The sequence below is a fragment of the Dipodomys merriami genome, unplaced genomic scaffold (genome assembly GCF_024711535.1).
Source record: "Dipodomys merriami isolate MVZ:Mamm:240054 unplaced genomic scaffold, mDipMer1.0.p SCAF_1084, whole genome shotgun sequence".
Lineage (NCBI taxonomy): Eukaryota > Metazoa > Chordata > Mammalia > Rodentia > Heteromyidae > Dipodomys > Dipodomys merriami.
Genome location: NW_027202365.1, coordinates 32468 through 50260, shown reverse-complemented (window position 1 = coordinate 50260; position 17793 = coordinate 32468). Strand labels below are relative to the sequence as shown.

At 44.8% G+C, this 17793-nt stretch overlaps 1 protein-coding gene across 17 annotated transcripts in view; it reads right to left on the bottom strand.

Moving 5' to 3' along the window:
• LOC138815266 (hepatoma-derived growth factor-related protein 2-like) overlaps window positions 1-17793 on the bottom strand; it is a 256847-nt gene that overhangs the window by 206651 nt on the left and 32403 nt on the right. For 2 of the 17 annotated variants that reach the window (XR_011368239.1, XR_011368273.1), the window contains 2 exons: window positions 17710-17792; window positions 10761-14099 (listed from right to left, as the gene is read on the bottom strand). The exons of the other annotated variants lie outside the window; for them this stretch is intronic. The gene's annotated coding sequence lies outside the window, so the exon portion shown is untranslated. Of the gene's footprint in view, window positions 1-10760; window positions 14100-17709; window position 17793 lie in introns of those variants that run through there. 17 annotated transcript variants of the gene reach the window in all.

The window sequence follows — 17793 nt, the reverse complement described above, 5'->3', positions numbered from 1 at the left end:
TGATTGTCTCTGTCCCTGGATGTCAGCTTCCTGTTCCCCCTCAGGTGTAAGTAGCTCTATGGGCTTTGTCTTGGTGCCTCAGCCTTGCTTTGCAGAATTTCCACACATAGTGTATTCAGCGTGAACCTGTGTTGAGTCAACTTCATCTTAGAATTCCTCTATGCATCAGGACGTAGGGTATTGTTAGCTATGTGCTTACAGTCAGCTTTCTTAATCCCAGAGGGGTCAGCAGATCAGAGACTGCTTATGAAAAATGCTCTTGACATATGAGGATTCTAAGATACTCACATGTATTGATCCTGCCAAAATGTTGTCCCTGCACAGAAATCGAAAGGGACATCATTCTGTGGGCACCTGCGAGGTTTCCCATTTGGTTTCTCCCTAGCTCTCAGTGGGCACTCCACAATCTGGTGACAAAGACTAGTGGTAATTCGTGACAGAATCCTGAGCAAGCAGCCCCTTTAAAGAGTAATGCATCCCATGTCTTCCCTGGGTCTTTCAAGCACCCACTTCCCTGGGAAGAGCTTCTGTCTTCAGTCAAAGGAGTGCCCTTTCTGCTTCAAGTATCATCCAAAGCCTCATTAATGAAACTGTGGTGGTGTTTGAAGACTATTCAATATAGATTTGCATGGCTACGACATGCCAAGCAATGTTCTAGAAAGACTGTGGTGGGAACCGAGTGTGCACACCAAACACAGACACACACATGCATGCACATACATACACATGTTTGTGCAGTAAATCCACAGAAGTGAATATGCAGTAATTGGTCATGAGAAGTGTTAAGGGAAAGGAAGTAAAGAGGAATCAAAACAGCGGTTGAAAGAGGTGATATTGATGAAGATATATTGTATTCCTAAACTGCTGTGTTAGATAGCAACTCCTTTGTATAATTCCTTAAAGATAATAAATAAAAGAATACATTGCTTTTAAAAGTAAAAGCAAAGAGTTGCCTGGCACTGTTATCTCACCCCTATACTCCTGACAACTCATGAGGCTGAGATCTAAGGGTCCTGTTCAAAGTCCTTGACAGATAAAGTCAGTGAGACTCAAGGGACTGAGCATCATCCATCAACAAAAGAGCCAAACAAGCAAGAGGCCATAAGTTCAAGACTCAGCTCAAGCACAAAAAAGGGAAGAAAAAGAAGGGAGGGAAGGGAAGAAAAGAAGGAGTGAGCACTTATAAAAGGCAAGTTTACAGAAAAATAAAGATGTTAAGTGTGTATTCATATGGTTCCTCTATGGTGGATATAGTAATGACCATAATTGTTATAAATAATCTTTACAGAAGATAGACCAACTAACTAATGTGACAAATAAGCAGAAGGCAGACTAATGGTAGTAGTTATATATATATATATATATATATATATATATATATATATATATATATATATATATATATATATATATTGATCATTAGATATTATACCAAACAATTCACCTTTTATCCCCTGGACTATGGGGAGGAGCTAACACTCCACTGAGAACAATGAAACCATACAACAAAGCCATTAACCTGGAGTTACCAGTCAGTGACAGAGCCCAATACCACTCAAGGTTTCTAAAAGTTGCCTTTGGCTACAAACTCAGGGTCACTATCAGACAGATCTATCCCTCTAAGAAAAGTAAGGAGGTTCTTATTTTCAACTGGACTTGTAAAGAGATTTGCAAAATTTAATCTTATCTCCTTGCTCCAGACTACAGGGATTTGGGGAGCAAGCACCCAGCATTCCACAGCTCTTAACCCTTCCTTGTACCTCTGTGTCTAAGACAAAAGAAACTATTACAATTTATGATGACAAGAAAGGCAAGACAAACCTGTGGAGTGATTCAAGTATGAGCTCAGGGGAAAAGACACCCAGGCTCCTTAGACCAAGGTTACTGACAAAGATTCAGGGAGAACCTAAACCAAGCCTGGATGGCAAACCCAGCAGCAAAAACCGCCGAGGTCTATGGGAAGGCCAAGTGAGTGGAAGGCAGGAGAGCAACAGGATGGCTCGGCTCGCCCCTCGGCAGCAAAGAAGAGCAAAACAAAGCTCTCAAATTCCACCCTAGGCCCAGGCAATTTAATACATTTTAATTATTTATAACTTCCTGTATTCCAGAACTGCTCTGATAAACTAGGTGTATGAGAGAATGGGAAAGTAGAAAGATATGGATACCAGCATACAATGGAGACAGGAAAGGAGTTAATACAGAAATACACAATGAGTACTACGTAATGACCTCTGTATTCCAAGGGGAGGTGGGGCAGGGTAGGAATTTTAGCTTGAGATTGGCTTCCAGCCAATCAAACCATGATACAGATCACAGAGTCCAGAAGAGAAAATAGCTTGCCGTCTTCATACACAAGGCATCGTTACACCACGCGTCCACTCCCCACAAAGCAATCCCTCCCAACTGTGACCACAGCGGAGAAGGATATCCGTCCTTTACTCTGAAGGGAAGACAGGATGCAGTGGACAGAACACCAGTCCTTCTCTAGATGGATGACCCTGCTCGTTCCACTTAGAACTTTGCATTTGGATCTTTTCCCAGGCCAGGACTATGCAGGAGGCTTTGCTCTCAAAACTCGGGCAGTGGGCCGCAGTTAGAAGCCCCAAGTCAGCCACATGACCACAAGGTGGACAGCTGCTGCTAAGCTGTGAGTTTCAGTGGATAACGGGTATCTCATGTATTTATGACTTCCGATGCCTTTAAGTTATAGTGTGTTTATTGTAACAGTAAATCCATTTGTGAGCTAATCGAATATCCCCATTCCCAAACTGCCTTCTCTTTATCTGGAAATAACTCACTCATCTTTTCTCTTCCTCCTCCTCTTCTGTTTCCTCTCCTTTCTACTTCTTCCTCGTCTCATACTCCTCTTCCTTTCCTCCTCTTCTCCCTCCTTTCCCATCTCTTCTTCCTCCTCCCCTCTTTCTCCTCTTCCTCCGTCTTCTGTTGCTGCTTCTCCTCCTCCTCCACCTTCTTCTTCTGCTTTCCTTCCTCCTCTTCCTCCTCCTCCTCCTCCTCCTTCTCTTGCAGTGTAGGAGATTGAATTCAGGGTCTCATGTTTGCTGGGTAAGACCTCTATCACTTGAGCCACACCCCCCATTCTGTTTGCTTTTAGTTTCTTTTTTTAGATAAGATCTCTTCTTTTGCCCAGGCTGACCGCAGATCCTAATTCTCCTACCTTCATCTGCCAAGTAGCTTGGATTACAGGTATGTGTAGCGATACATGATGAATAAGTGGTTTTTCTCATCCAGATCTTACTATTGAAGGGCCGAAAGCATGTGTCTTCTTTACCATAATGGCCATGGCATGCAGCTGGTACCAGCAGTAACAAGAACTTAACAAATATTCATCAGACCATGACAAGACAAAAAGCAGATTCAAAACACAAAAGATAAGGCTGTGATGAGCACCAGCCAAGTGGTGGTGGCCAGCTTACCCAGGGTGAGGCTCTGAGGTCAAACCCAAGGCCTGTCCACACAGCTCTCCCTCTGCTCCAAGGGTTCTGACATATTTAGCTGATTGACCTTCCTCCTGGACCTAAAGCATACCATCCACATCCTCAACTGGAACCAACAAGAGCTGGTCTTTTTATTGTTCAAGTAGGTAGCCTGGATCTAGGCTTCTTTTCGACCTGAGTATTTTAGAAGAGTTCAATAGATCAGTTCAACATTCATTTATCTTGGACTGTCATTTTGATCTATCTTTTATGCAGGTTTATACAATTCAAAGGAATTGTAGTCCTCATTATTTCCTCATTGGTTAATAAATCATTAAGAAGTTAGTTTGACGGGGCTTTTTAAGATGGGGGGGAATCAACCTTTGTTGAAATTGTTAAAAGCAGATTTTCCTCTTAAGCACTGAGATCAATTTTTGTTCAGTTTGGTTTTATTTTTTTTAGAGTGAAACCTAAATGTACAAACACACCATTGCCTCTTAATTTCTATTGTTTGAAGTCTTTGATTAAATACAATTCCCTGTATAGCTTATCTGAGTTCCCATGTGTATAGCTTAGATTGCATTGACCATTCAAACCCATTCAGCAAGTAAGATATGAAAAGCCTGGGACACTTTGCAGCAAATAGTGAAAGGGCATTCAAAGTTTTGGTCCTCCACAGCCACAAAGAGATGTAGGGTGTACAAATAGAATGGCTGAGTCTACTCCCTGCAGGCTGCACCCAACATGGTGGCCTTTCCTCCCAGCTTGATAGAGATCTTTCACCTCACAAGTGGTTCCAGAACTCAGGTAAAGAATCTTTGAAACAAATCTGTTCGGAGACAATAGCTATTATCTTCTAGGAGTCAACAAACTAGCTGTCAGCCAGCCTTACATTTGGATACTCCTGAAAAGACACAGTATGACAGTTCACCAGTTTGTGAGTTTGTGTGAAAAGAGGAAACTATCTTAGAGCAAACAGTCCATGCCAGTTAAGAAGTCGCTGGCACTATCAGATAGAGGGAGCAGAAGAGCTCAAATAATTGTCAATGATCAGTTTCCTCTGTGCACTTTCTCACCCTCATTTTGCTCATGCGCTATGAACAGGAAAACTCCTACAAGTGAACCAGTCAGCAACCATCCCAAAGCCTCAGGACGGAGGAGAAGAGAACTGATCTAATACATTCCTACAATAAATTCATACATGTGTTACTCCAAACCCCTGCCAAATCGATCATTTCATGAGGGCATAATCTGTAAAAGATTCCCCTGGTTGAATGTTTCAACTCAGTACTTTTGCTGCTCTGACACTGAGACTTGTCCCATTGTCACATAAGATGGTGATGTACAGAGAACAAGGTCTGGAGCTCAGGCTGCCTGGCCCTCCCCTGTTCACTACTCAGGGTTGAATCTTCTGTACCTCATTCTCTGAATCAGGAAATCAGGAGCGGAACCTCTCTTCTGAAGTTGTGTTGAAGCACATATGTACACGTACACACCCCCCCCACACACAAACTGCACGTACGCACACCCTCCCACACACAAACTGCTCTAAAGAGTATGTGCAGTTTGCCCACTTAAGAAACAATTCATAAACACTCTTGAATCCCCCAAAAGAAGTATAGTAAAGTATCCCCCAAATGAGAGGTAGAAGGAAAGAAGTTTCTAGAAGCAAAGTAGGACCCTATTCACAATCAAACTAAAGGGAAGGAACCAAGGATAGCCAGAAGGGAAACTCACAGTTCATAGAAAATGAAGAGTGTAAGCCACAGAATCAGAGAAGAGAATGCAGCAAAGGGCGGGGGGTTGGCTGAGTGGTTGAAACTTCTGGAATGAAAAGTTCTGGACAGGAGTGAAGCCTGGCATGGACTCAAGCCCCAGGCATCCCCCAGGAGTTGGTGGAGAACCAGATTCCCTAGAGAAGACAATCTGGTCAGATATAACCTGTTGTTCTCTGAGAAAGAGACAGGATGCCTGCCCTGGGCCCTGACAAGTCCCACCTGGGAGAGCGTCTGCCCTGCCTCAGGGCCAGTTCAGGCCTGCCATTGTACACAACAGCCCTTGTTTCCTCCTCTAACAAGCAGCTCAATATCCAACCACCATGGGAACCCAGTCCGAGAGGCACAGGCACGATGGAGGGGAAGCTGCCAAGGCAAGCATTTGGAAAGGAGCTGAGATCACAGCAGGCAAAGCAGCCATGAGGGTGTGTCTGCAAGGAGTCTTTTTAGCTGGGTAAGGGAAAGAGGCCAGTGCAGGTGGGCAGGGCACTTCCATAACCAATTTGAACATTTAATAAAGCTGCCTGTGGTGGATAGATGGCTTCTGATTTGACATCTGCAGCAGAATAAGGGGCTGCAAATTCAATGAACAGTCTCTGGCCAGAGAAAAAAGGTCAAAAGCTTAAGTTTCTGTACTTCCAGTGGTTCCTAGTATCTCCAGTAAGTATACTAAATTAAAAGACATCCTAGGGTTTTCCCTCCTTCTCTTCCCTCTCAAAGGCATTTGTGGTCCCTATGGAGTTCACAACCCCCTGTAAGGCAGTCGCCACTTCTCAAACTCCTTGCATCCGCTGCAATATTTAGGCATCATGCCAGGAATCCATGACTGGTGCCTATAATCCTTGGTACTCAGGGAACTCAGATCTGGAGGATCACCAGTTGAGGCCATTCTGGGAATACAAGTCTGTGGATTCAGCTTGGGTACACCTTTACAGACGTAGGTATTTTCTCTGTCTTACCACAGCCACCACGGTATGCCCCCCCTCCCCAAACAGAAGGTCCTGTCCACACAAATGTGTTCACGGTGAAAATGGACACTGAACTGGTGCCCATCAGAGGCAGAGCTCAAGCTCATGGTCCGTGGCTAAGTATGAGAGCCTAGGAAAGAATCCACAGGTGCTCTTAGAGTGACTACATAGCGCAAAGTTCCTAACTCCATGGGGGAGGCGGGGTCTCAGAACTTCAACTCTGTAACACATGATCAAACCATATCACTCTACACCCCAAATTGAAATTCTGCATTACCCTGAAATGCATTACTACACTGGGGGTTGGGGGGGGGAAGGGAGATAATCTGAGCCATCAACCAATGATAGGTAGAGTTGAATAAACAAGAGAAGGGGAAAACAATTTCAATGATTTCCACACTGCAAGTGTCCAAAAGATAGGGACTATGGAACCTTCCTATCTCCACCATTCCCTACGAATATTCTCATCACTTCTTTCAGAATTCCAAATGCGACAGAAAGAACTTCTCACTCCTATCAGAGGACTGAAGAAGCACAGGTCCTGAGAAGTCAGGTGCCTTGGTCCTTCAAGTTCTATGAAATAGACTTCTAGATTTCTCCACATCTATGCCTGCATTGCCTGGTTTGGCTCTTGTTTGGAGCAAAATTCTAAGCAACAAAGCTGCCTCAAGCAGTCTTCTCTTCTGGGGGGGCAGGGTGAATGTGTGGAGCCCCAGTTGCTAAGAATAGCTCAGACCACCTTGGAAGGAGCTCTGGATCTGAAAGGAAGCCCACTGTGGAGTGTGTCTCCTTCTCCCCAACCCATCTGTCATTATGAATTTCCCAAAGCGCATCAGAGATGGTTCAATGTGTGGAGGCATGTCTTTTCTCCTATTTCCTTTCAAACACTCAGCTACGCCAACTATTTTTCCTTCCCCAGTGAGGTGCATTTTGGTAACTGGATGATGGATAGACCTTACAGAATCCTCTAAGGAAGAAAGAGAGCAGCAAGAGCCAGGAGAACTTGCCGAAAACAGCAAAGAAATGTAGGCAGTTCCCAAAGGAAGATCTCTTTAACCATATACAGAAAAGCACAACTTTCAATTCACATGACTTTCCCCAAGTTTTGTTTTCTAAACTAGGTAACAAAGATTAGAGGGCCAAAAATGACTGGAGGAAATTTTTGTGGGAATGCATGGGTATGGAAACACACTGCCGGGAAGGAGTGCAATCATCCTGAAAGTCTCCATTTCCAAGTCTTTGCAAACTCAAACTCAGGGGCTCTGTTGTCTAATACACAGATAAGCTTCCAAGAAGAGTTTTTGTATTTCAAAGAAAACTCTCCAACAATGATTGTTTCTTTTTTTTTTTTTTTGGGTCCGGTCATGGGGGCTGAACTCTGGGTCAGGGCGCTGTCCCTCAGCTCTTCAGCTCAAGGCTAACGCTCTACCACTTGAGCCACAGCGCCATTTCCGGCTTTTTTTTTCTGCTTATGTGGTGCTGAGGAATCGAACTCAGGGCCTCGAGCATGCAAGGCAAGCGCCCTACCACTGAGCCACCTTCCCAGCCCAATGATTGTTTCTTAAAAAAAAAAAAAAAGAAGTAATTATCTATGGGTTATAGAGTGTGGTTGTTTAAAATTATTTTTCTTATTTGTTCATAACAAATAAGAAAACATGACTTTTTTATTAGTATTTTGATGGGGTTGCACCCAGGGTAACAATTCCAGAAGTCAGGTTACAAGTACAATGCTTCCTGGGTGATGCCCCCCTCCCATCCCTTATTTGTGGAGCTGCTGCTCTGTCTGGAGACAATAGGAGGAACTAGTTGTGGCCAGAACAAGTCAAGCCTTGTGCCTTCGTGGAGTTTAATATAGTCTCTACTTGAGAAAATCATAAACTTACGTCGTAAGGGCAACTTGCTACCTAGTTGCCAAAGCAAGCTAAGGTGTCCCAGGCACATGGGACGGACCAACCAACCCATCCACAGCTGAGTCTCAAGCTGACTTCCATCCTCACGGTTCAAAAACCTCACAAAACCCAAATGTGTCTATGATAGTCACCGCCCGAAAACAGATACACTGAAGCTACATAGGCCAGTCCTCTACCCACTCATCAGGAGCTATGCCTGCCCCTAAGCACAGAGTCATTACCAGTCCTGATTCCTGACCAGTTCTGACCTTGCTTGGCCTCACACTGCCATTTGCTGATGACCAGGGTCCCTTCCATTTACAGCAGCCATGAGGATGTGTCCGCAGTGAGCCTCCAGCTGGACTCCAAGGAGTTGGGGGGGGAGGGAGAATGAGTGCCGTGGGCAGCTGACATTAATGATCCAAGTATGCATGAGAGGTGCTGATGGGTCAGCCTGGAAGCCGTATTTGAAAAATAAATAAAGCAAACAGGGCCGGAGGCATTGCTCAGATGGTATAACTTCTGTCTAGTAAGGGCATGGCCCTGACTTCAAAGCCTAGCATGCAAAGAAAAACAAAATGATGGCAGTCATGTCCTGACCCTTTCACTGTCTGTTACGCAGTGCTGGGCTGGGTGACCCCAATGGGCTGTGACACACAGCCTGCCTCTGGGACTGGAAGCCTAGACTTCAATCTGGTGGCCTCATGCTCTTCCTTAGCTTTTTCTTCCAAAGCTGGCATTTTACCACTTGAACCACACTTCTACTTGAGCTGGCATTTTTGCTGCCAGATAGTAAAAAAGAAAAAAGAAAAAGAAAGCCCAGAAGTACTTAGTCCTTAACAATGGTAAGGAAATAAATATAACACTTTATTTAATCCTTCATGCCATTTAAATGTAGTTTATCTACCCAGAAAACAAACACAAGTACTTCCCAGGTGAAAAAGGTGAACTATGTCCTTTGTCATGTAAATTTGTGCCTCCCCCCCCCACCACTACCACTGTCAACATAAGAAAAGGAGTGGGCGCTGGAGAATCATCCCTTCAAATCAGACCAGGTGAAGACTAAGTTGCTGTTCCAGGCCCGGGACTAGAGAGAGGTGAATGCGGAAGGGACTCCATTTCATATTGCACATTGGCGTGAATGCAGTCTCAGAGAGTGAGCTTGGATGCCCTGCTGTTGAAACTCCAATAAGAAGAGGACAATGCAACTCCATTAGCCACCGCCCTGCCTCTGGACATTTCCATCCTTTCATTAAAAATGAAGTTGGCAAAAGCAGAACTCTACCCCATGAACAGTCACGATGTTATTTTCAAGCGCGTTCCTCCCTTGCTTTTCCTTCCACGGGGCCCTGGACAGCCAGGATAGAGCTCCTCCCCAGCAGGCTTCACAGTGGCCCTGTGGAGTGCACAGAGGTGCCCTGAGGAGCAGCGAGCAGGTGTGGGACCAGACCTCTTCTCCCAGCCTCCCTCTCCAGTCCCCTCTCCTTCCCACCTCCAACTGCATTCTAAATCCCAATGGCCTAAATTAGCCCTGGGGTACATGTCACACCAAGAGCAGAGAGGGGGTACAGGTCACACCAAAAACAGAGAAGGGATACAAGTCACACTACCAAGAGCAGAGAGTGGACAGAGTCATACCAAGAGCAGAGAGGAGGTACAGGTTACACACTGAGAATAGAGAGGGGTACAGGTCACACCACTGTGAGCAGAGAGCATCCCATGGGGAGGTGAGAAGATGGCACCCACCAAGGCTGATGAGCAGGAAACCAAACCACACTCCCGCAAACAACTACACACACACACCAAACAACCACACACACACACCCCAAACAATCATAAACATCCCAAACAACCACACACATCCCAAACAACCACACACACCCCAAACAACCACACACCCCCAAACAACCACCCCCCCCCAAACAACCACACACACCCCAAACAACCACACACCCCCCAAACAACCACACACACCCCAAACAACCACACACACCAAACTCAGCAGCATTGCTGTTTTGAGACACATCTGCCTGGATAGTCTTCCATCTCCATGGACCAAGAGTGAGGCTAAGGCTTTGGGCCTAGTCAGGGCTTGGACCTCGACTGTCAATAAATAAGCCATATATGCTGCTCATCCGATGATGTCAATTCGCCAACACAATCACTGGGTGCATCTAAGGTTTGGGCTCAGTAGGATCACAGTGGGACAACACATCCTCAGCTACATGCTGTTGGCTGGCACCTATCATCTCAGCTACTTAGCAGGCTGACATTAGAAGGATCAAGGTTCTAGGACAGACCGGGCAGAAAGGTCCTCAAAACGCTATTTCTGGGGGAGAAAAACAGTGCGGTGACATGGGCCCCTGAGTCCAACATCACCAGTGAACCTAGAGGAGGTGGGTTCAGACTCAGTCATACAACATTGGCAGAAAGCAAAGGAAGCCTGGAGGCAAGGTTCAAGTGGTAAAGCATCCGTATAACAAGTGCAAGGCCCTGAGTTTAAACCCTAGGATCACCAACATTTTATTTTATTTTATTTGAGAACATACTGTACAGAGGGGTTACAATTACATGGGCAGGATAATGCATACATTTCTTACCAAGCATTGCAGCCTCCTCCTTTGTTTACCCTTCACCTACCTTCCCAGCCTCCCCCCTCCCCCGCACCCAATCATACCCCCCCACACACCGACATTGTAAAGCTGGTTTTGACATGACATTTTGTACTTCTCATTGTTGCAACAGGTCCACCTGAATCCTTAAACGACTTGTTTGTCCCCATCTCCTCCACATGTTATACTGACATCAAATATAGTGAAAGCGGGGGTTACACTGTGGGGGAGGGACATACAAAGCAACAAAGAAATAATCTTATAAATGCGTGAGAAACACATGCATGAAAGAAACGAAAACATTAAAATACATATTTAAGGGTTCATTTTCCTAACATCACATTATCTGACCTTTTCGCTTGACTCATACCTATACTAGATATTGCAAATAAGGGAAACCATGGGACCTATGTTTCTTTGGGCCTGGCTTACTTCACTTAATATAATTTTTTCCAAACCTTTCCATTTCCTAACAAATGGGGAAATGTCATTCTTTCTGATGGAGGCATAGAATTCCATTGAGGATCACCAAAATTTTGAACAGCAAAAATGAGCAAAGTGTGCTCATTTTAGGGCTTATCCTGAGCCAAACCCCAGCATACAGGCTTGCATAACCCTCATTGCAACCTTGTGTGTCTTTACTTGACGTCTGAGAAAGAGTGGCTCCGAACGCAGAAACACTTTGCGATTCTACAGATGGAACTCAATCCCAGCTCCCTAAAAAGAGCTGTGGGTGAAGTGTGTCCTTTCTCCTCTGGACCAGGGTTGACATGGTCTCAAGGCCTGGTCTGGCCACATCTGTAACATTCACGGGTCAGGGAGTGTGGCCCTGTGTGTGCTCTCTCTACCTCTGCGGTTCAGACAGTTAACATGGCCTAGAATTCCAGCTTTTGAGCCAGATGGCCTGATGTCCCCACCTGGCACATCAAGACACTTACATTTCAGTCTCATCACTTGTGGCCTGAAAATAGCAACACAGTCCAATGTATGGAAAAGAAGAAGGAAGAAAAAGATGGGAACGTCTCCCCCAAAGTTTCAAAGGCTCCTCAAGTTGACAACAGAAGGCAATAGGAGACTCAGCATGAGAATGTGGCACCCAAAATAAAGGCCTTTATCAAAAACTTCACAGTGGATGGGGAAACTGAGTCTCCAAGAGGCAGACGGTGACCCTAGGCTCTTCCTGCCCAGGGGTAGGTAGAGACGTGGGCTGGAGCTTGAAGTATCTGTGCGCCTGTTTTAACCCAGCCAGCACGTGGGTCAGGACACTGGTCCTCTTATACAACATCCTCCACTGCCTCCCCCAGTCCAAAAGGTGGGATGTATGCAGGGTGCACAAAGAATCGGCACTGAGAACAGGCAAATCCCGGGGAGCCCACAACACAGATGCTTCAATGTATATGATGTACATCCTGGAAAATCACACATGCTCTTGAAAGTGCAAAGTCAGACTTCCTCTTCCCTCCCTCTCACTTTCTCTCCTCACAGGCTCAGCCTTATGCAGAGGTGATAAAAATCAGCCTCAGGATCCAAACCAATGTCCTCAGTCCTGCAAAGCCTTCCAGGAGGCAGGGTGGCAGAACACACACAGACACACACACACACACACACACACACACACACACACACACACACACACACAGACACACAGACACAGACACAGACACACACACACACACACACACACACACACACACACACCCCGCCCATCCCAGAGATGGCTTATTGATGCAATTACATGGTTCAAAGCCAGTGGCACCTGATGGGGGAAGAAAAAGACAAAACCAGAAAGGGCGGGATGGCCCCAGCACTACTCCCTGGGGCCGGCTGTACAAGTGCCAAGTGCCTTTTCCTTGTGAACCACAGAGGCAGGTGCGGGCTGGCAAGCAGACAGGACCACAGCCCTGGCAACAGGAGGAAGTGGTAGTTGAGGTTTCCCGGTAGATCTCCTGATCCTCTCTGGACCTCAGGACCTCTCCTAGGCTCCCCAGTGCTTTCCCTCTCTGGTCTGTGCTTGGCCTGCTCCAGAGGGACAGACAGACAGAAGTTAAAAGAGCAAGGTAAGTTTCCTTTCACCCCTACCCCATCTCCTCATCCCTGTCCAGGGGCAGGGAGTACAGAGTTGGACACACAGGGAATCAAGAGCTCCGGGCTGCTGCCATTGGATCAGTGGGAAACTGGGCTGTTTGCATTTCCAAGTGCTGAATGGCCGGCCACTGTGATGTCCATGTTGATAATTCCTGACGCTTTGTATTCCAGCAAATGTTTAATCCCTCACTGATCAATAATCCTCACTAGGCTGTTCTTTTTTCCTTTTTTTAAAGAACCAAATCCCTTTTTACTCTTCAAATCCTTGAATAAAATTAGGCTGCTTTAGCCCTGGATGCGTTATTCCTCAAAGAAGCTGTGTGGTTTCATAACCTCGGTTGGGGTATTTTTAAAGGGGTTGCCTAGACACACTTGCTCTTGGTGTCACCTAACTTGTCTCTGCAATTGCTGTGTGTTATAAATTGGTCTCCTCAGACACTGCTTTCAACACAGATCTACTTTTTTTTCCCTCAAAAGAAGAAAATAATTCAAAGTGAAGTTATTTGCCCTAACTAAACCAGTGAGTCTAATCTTTGCATTCCTGGCTTACACTTAAGACCTTCTGTACAACTTGATTTCTACCTTCCATCTAAAATTTCTTTCCAAAACCATATTGAAAAGAAAACAACTCCATTCCTAGGCCATCTTAAGAAGCTGTACTTCTTTCTTAGAGGCACAGCTGAATGTTTTGGAAAATGCACATGACACATGGAAAGAGACAACGGCTCTGTGCTCACAGGGGATGGGCTGGCAGGGGGGTCTCACAATCCACTCCAGGTCCACCAAAGTTCCACAAACAATGGCAACAGAAAGAAACTGCCCTTCCTCTGTAGCAGCAACCAAAGCAGCAACTTTCACCAAACCTAACCCAAGCCAGGAGTGCGTCCCACACACACCAACCACTTCCACAGTTAGCCCATAAGAGCCCCAGCAGCTCACCACAATATTTATTAGAAAAACACATAATTTGTGGTGGAGAAAGAAGAGTCTCTCATACAAAAAAGAAAAAAAAGGGGGGGGGGAAGCTCTTTCAAATGCAATTAACCAAAAGACATATTTCCCCTGTGTTTGTAAAGATCACTCTATGAGAAGCATAGTTTTTGTGTGAGAGGAGGGGGGGGAGAGAAATGGGTTATCCCCACTAGTTAAGAAAGACAATTACATTACTGGAGATTACCTTCATCATTAAGGAGAATGGGCTTTATTCATATTTACAGACCTAAGCAGACTTCAGTTTACAGGTCACAAATGAATCTCTTCTCGTCTCAGATGCACATGTGGACACTGACATGGGCTGCTGTTGAGTTGATTGGATAATAATCTTATTCTCAAGCTCCTGCTGGAAAGAAGAGCTCCAGAGGAGGGCAGGAGGGGGAGGGGGAGATGGGTGAGAGAGGGAGGGAGGGAAGCAAGGAAGGAAGGAAGGAAGGGATAAAAAGAAGAATCCAATCATGTATTCTTCCTGGTTGGAAAAAAAAAAGTAACCCCAGTATCCTGGAAGGATTTCAAACACAGGCGAACAGTGTGCAGGAGGGTGTGTTAACAGCATGCCTTAGCGGTGTGGCCTGCCTGAGACACTCTTCCTTCCCATTGGCTGTTCCCGCTAGAAACCCAGACCCATCCCTCCTTTCAGAAGTCAGGAATTCAGCTCCAGCCAAAGTCCAGAAAACATGCTCACGCAGGGACAAGGCCCCACCACCGATCCATAACCTTTGAGGTTGTGTCCTACAGTCAACCTGAACAACAGTACATAGGAGTGAATTTTTTCTGCCTTGGGTTGTGTTCCCAGCTTTGTGTCTGTTCTAAACTGAAGGTCCATCAAAGAAAAGAAAAATAGACAGCTTTCTTTAGAGAGAACATGCTGTCCTAAATGCTGGGGAGAAAGAACTTTCTCAATCAGGCTTCCAAAACCAGATCTGAAACGTTGTCTATATCTTAAAATCCACCCAGGTGATTTTTTAAAAAAAACTCTGTGCCAAAATAAAGTAAAATCCCCAATTAATATGTGTCCTTTTGTGGACTTAAGCTATATCTCCCTCTGAAATGCCACATACCAACGCACCCTTTGAAAAGCTGTTCAGAATCACTTGGAGCAGCAATATCTAAGCAGTATACAAATATGCATTCAGGTGACAGGATGACTAAGTTTTCTTTTTCAAACAATGTTTTTCTCCCTAACTTCTTTTAAAGCAGATTAATTTTTGAGAATCTGAGAAGATATAATTCTTGCTCATAAGAAAAAAAAGCAACAAAAAATTGAAGGTGGGACAGAAGAAATGGAGAAAAACATTTTATTTTAAAAAATAGTAATAATAAAATATTTTGTGGCCCATTCAGTATTTCCCATATATAATTTATTAAAATTAGATGAAATTATGAATATTAAGTGCTCATTTGAACTAAAGTGCTTCCTCTTTCATACATACATGCACACACACACAATTTGTATTGTATCAGTTTCAGAAGGCAACAGAAACTCTAAGGATACAAAGAAATATGGTGTCCCCAGCCTCTAATACAAAGCATGCTGGGCAGCCCTGAGCTTCTGGATTACTGAAAGGTGTTTCTGTGCACATAATAGCAAGGCCTCCACCTCTCCCTCCCTGCCTGTAACTCATTGCACAGCTGCAGGTAGCTGTGGCTCTAGTCCCCTTATCTAAGGTCCTTGGTCCTTGTTCCATAAAGTATTTTCCTTACCACTATTAAATAAATGAGATGTCCTTCCTGTAATTCTAGGTTTCTGTGTTTAGAATGGAGGTGATTTTGTTTTTAATGCTTTGCTGAAGAGGGAAGAATAAAACTGAGCTCTCGCTCCAAGAGTGTTTATTTATGCTATTATAAGAGCAAACTAACTTTTCAGCACTTAGATTAAAAAATCAGTTTGCAAAGGCTAAACAACTTTCCTGTCGCTACCCCAAGAGTGGGGGTAAAATAAAAATATTCATTTGCCCTAAGATGATCACATGAGAGTTGTAAGTCTTCCCCCCACTCGAGAAAAGAGGGTAAAACCTGGGCCATAACCAGTGCCTGAGTCTGCCATGACCTCACCTAGGGGCCTTCAGCCTATGTCTGTGGTGTGTGTGTGTGTGTGTGTGTGTGTGTGTGTGTGTGTACACCAATGCAGACAAAGTCCCTATGTGTGGCCGATGGCCTCATGTACTAGGGTGGCATGGTTCCTCAATAAGTGTAAATTGCATCCACGTCTCCAGATTTGTTTCCATGAACTATACTAGAAAAATGCATCTTAACCAAAGATATATATTATCACAGATACAAGATCTATATATATAGTATGTGATATATCATTGTATGATTCAATTCATACAGAGCTGAAGGCATAAAAATAACTTAAGTGGGGGCTGGGAAGATGGCTCAGTGGTACAGTGCTTGCCTTGCATGCCTGAGGCCCTGGGTTCGATTCCTCAGCACCACATAAGCAAAAAAGACCAGAGGTGGCGCTGTGGCTCAAGTGGTAGAACGCTAGCCTTGAGCTGAAGAGCTGAGGGACAGCGCCCAGGCCCAGAGTTCAGGCCCTCCTACCGGACCCCCCCCCAAAAAAAAACTTAAGTGGATATTGTTCAAAGTGGTAGTCATTCTGGAAGGTAGCACCTTGGAGAGACCTTAACTTATAAGGAAGGCACTATTTGGAGTGCTGGAAGCGTTCCATTTCCTGATGGGAGTGGTACGTATAGGGGGACTCATGTGTATATTTTGCCACTGGATTTTATACTTTCTAGTATGTGAGTCATTCCTCACCAAAAAGAAAAAAAGAATCTACCAAGTAAGTTCACTGATCATTGATGACTTCTTTAAAATCCATTATTTTTGCCAACTTCAAAAAAAAAATCTGTGAGAAAAAAACGGATTCTTTGCTCTGTTCATTATGAGAACAAAATCAAATGTGAATAATTTAGTGACGGGTTGAGGTTTGACATCTCAAAGCGTTTGGGGCCTAAATTTTTCAGAAGCTCTTGGTTTCACGGTTCACGTTGGCACTCCAGGGCTTCACACCATCAGAATTCAGATATCTGCACTTGGCAATTTTATATGTGGACGTCTACACGTCACATTCTAACAGCACATCAAAACTCATTACATCCAGAAGCAAGTTTGTTATCTCAAAATAGGCACCTTCTTAACCACCCGCCCCCACCAAATTCCTTCACCTTGTTCTATTTTTGTGTCAGAGAGTTTCTCTTTTTCTCATTACCCACTTGGAAATTTGTCTTTGAGTAACTCAGCTGTGCTTTCATACTGACTTTCCACATCTCTCATATCCTACTCTTGGCCACCCCTCCTATGAGCGTATTAGCAATGAACGCCTAATTAGTATTCTGGTTCCTGTCTCTGCCTCCACAGCACCACCAGGGAAATCTTCCCTCTGTGCTCCTGACAGTCCTCTGCTGCTGCAGCACAAAACCCGTCCTCAATGTGACATTCAAGGTCTCCTCTAGCCTCCTCTCCCCACGCCTCCACCGCAACCCTACTGTCCCTCTGCACCTCATCAGCACAGGAAGGGACCGGGCATATTCCTCCCCCACCACCCCTGCTCATGCCTCGAATCCTTCCTTTCTATGATATCCAAATATTGCATACCCCCTAAAGACAAAACATTCACTGTCTCCCTGAGATGATTTCTGTGAAATGGTTTTCCCCATTGAAGTACCTGTGTGGTTCTATCAGTGGTCAGGCAGGTAATTCTCACCTATGCCAATGTCTCCCAGTGTTCGCTGCACCTTTTATATTGTGGTTTTGTTATCAGTGGTGGCACACGTCAGTTTATAAATACAATGCACCTTGATCATGCCACTCCTTCATCATTCTCTCCCAACCTTCCCAAAACCAGCCCTGTTCTCAATTCTTGGTTTCACAGAATACATATTAAGTATTATGGTTGCCTTCCTCTCTTCATTCATCCACCCTCCCTCCCCTTGACCTACTCATACCTTTAAAGTGCCAGTTTCCTGGTATTCATTTCGTTGGACTATGAGTTTGTTTTCCTGAGGAATTTTACCATCCGAATTCTCCCC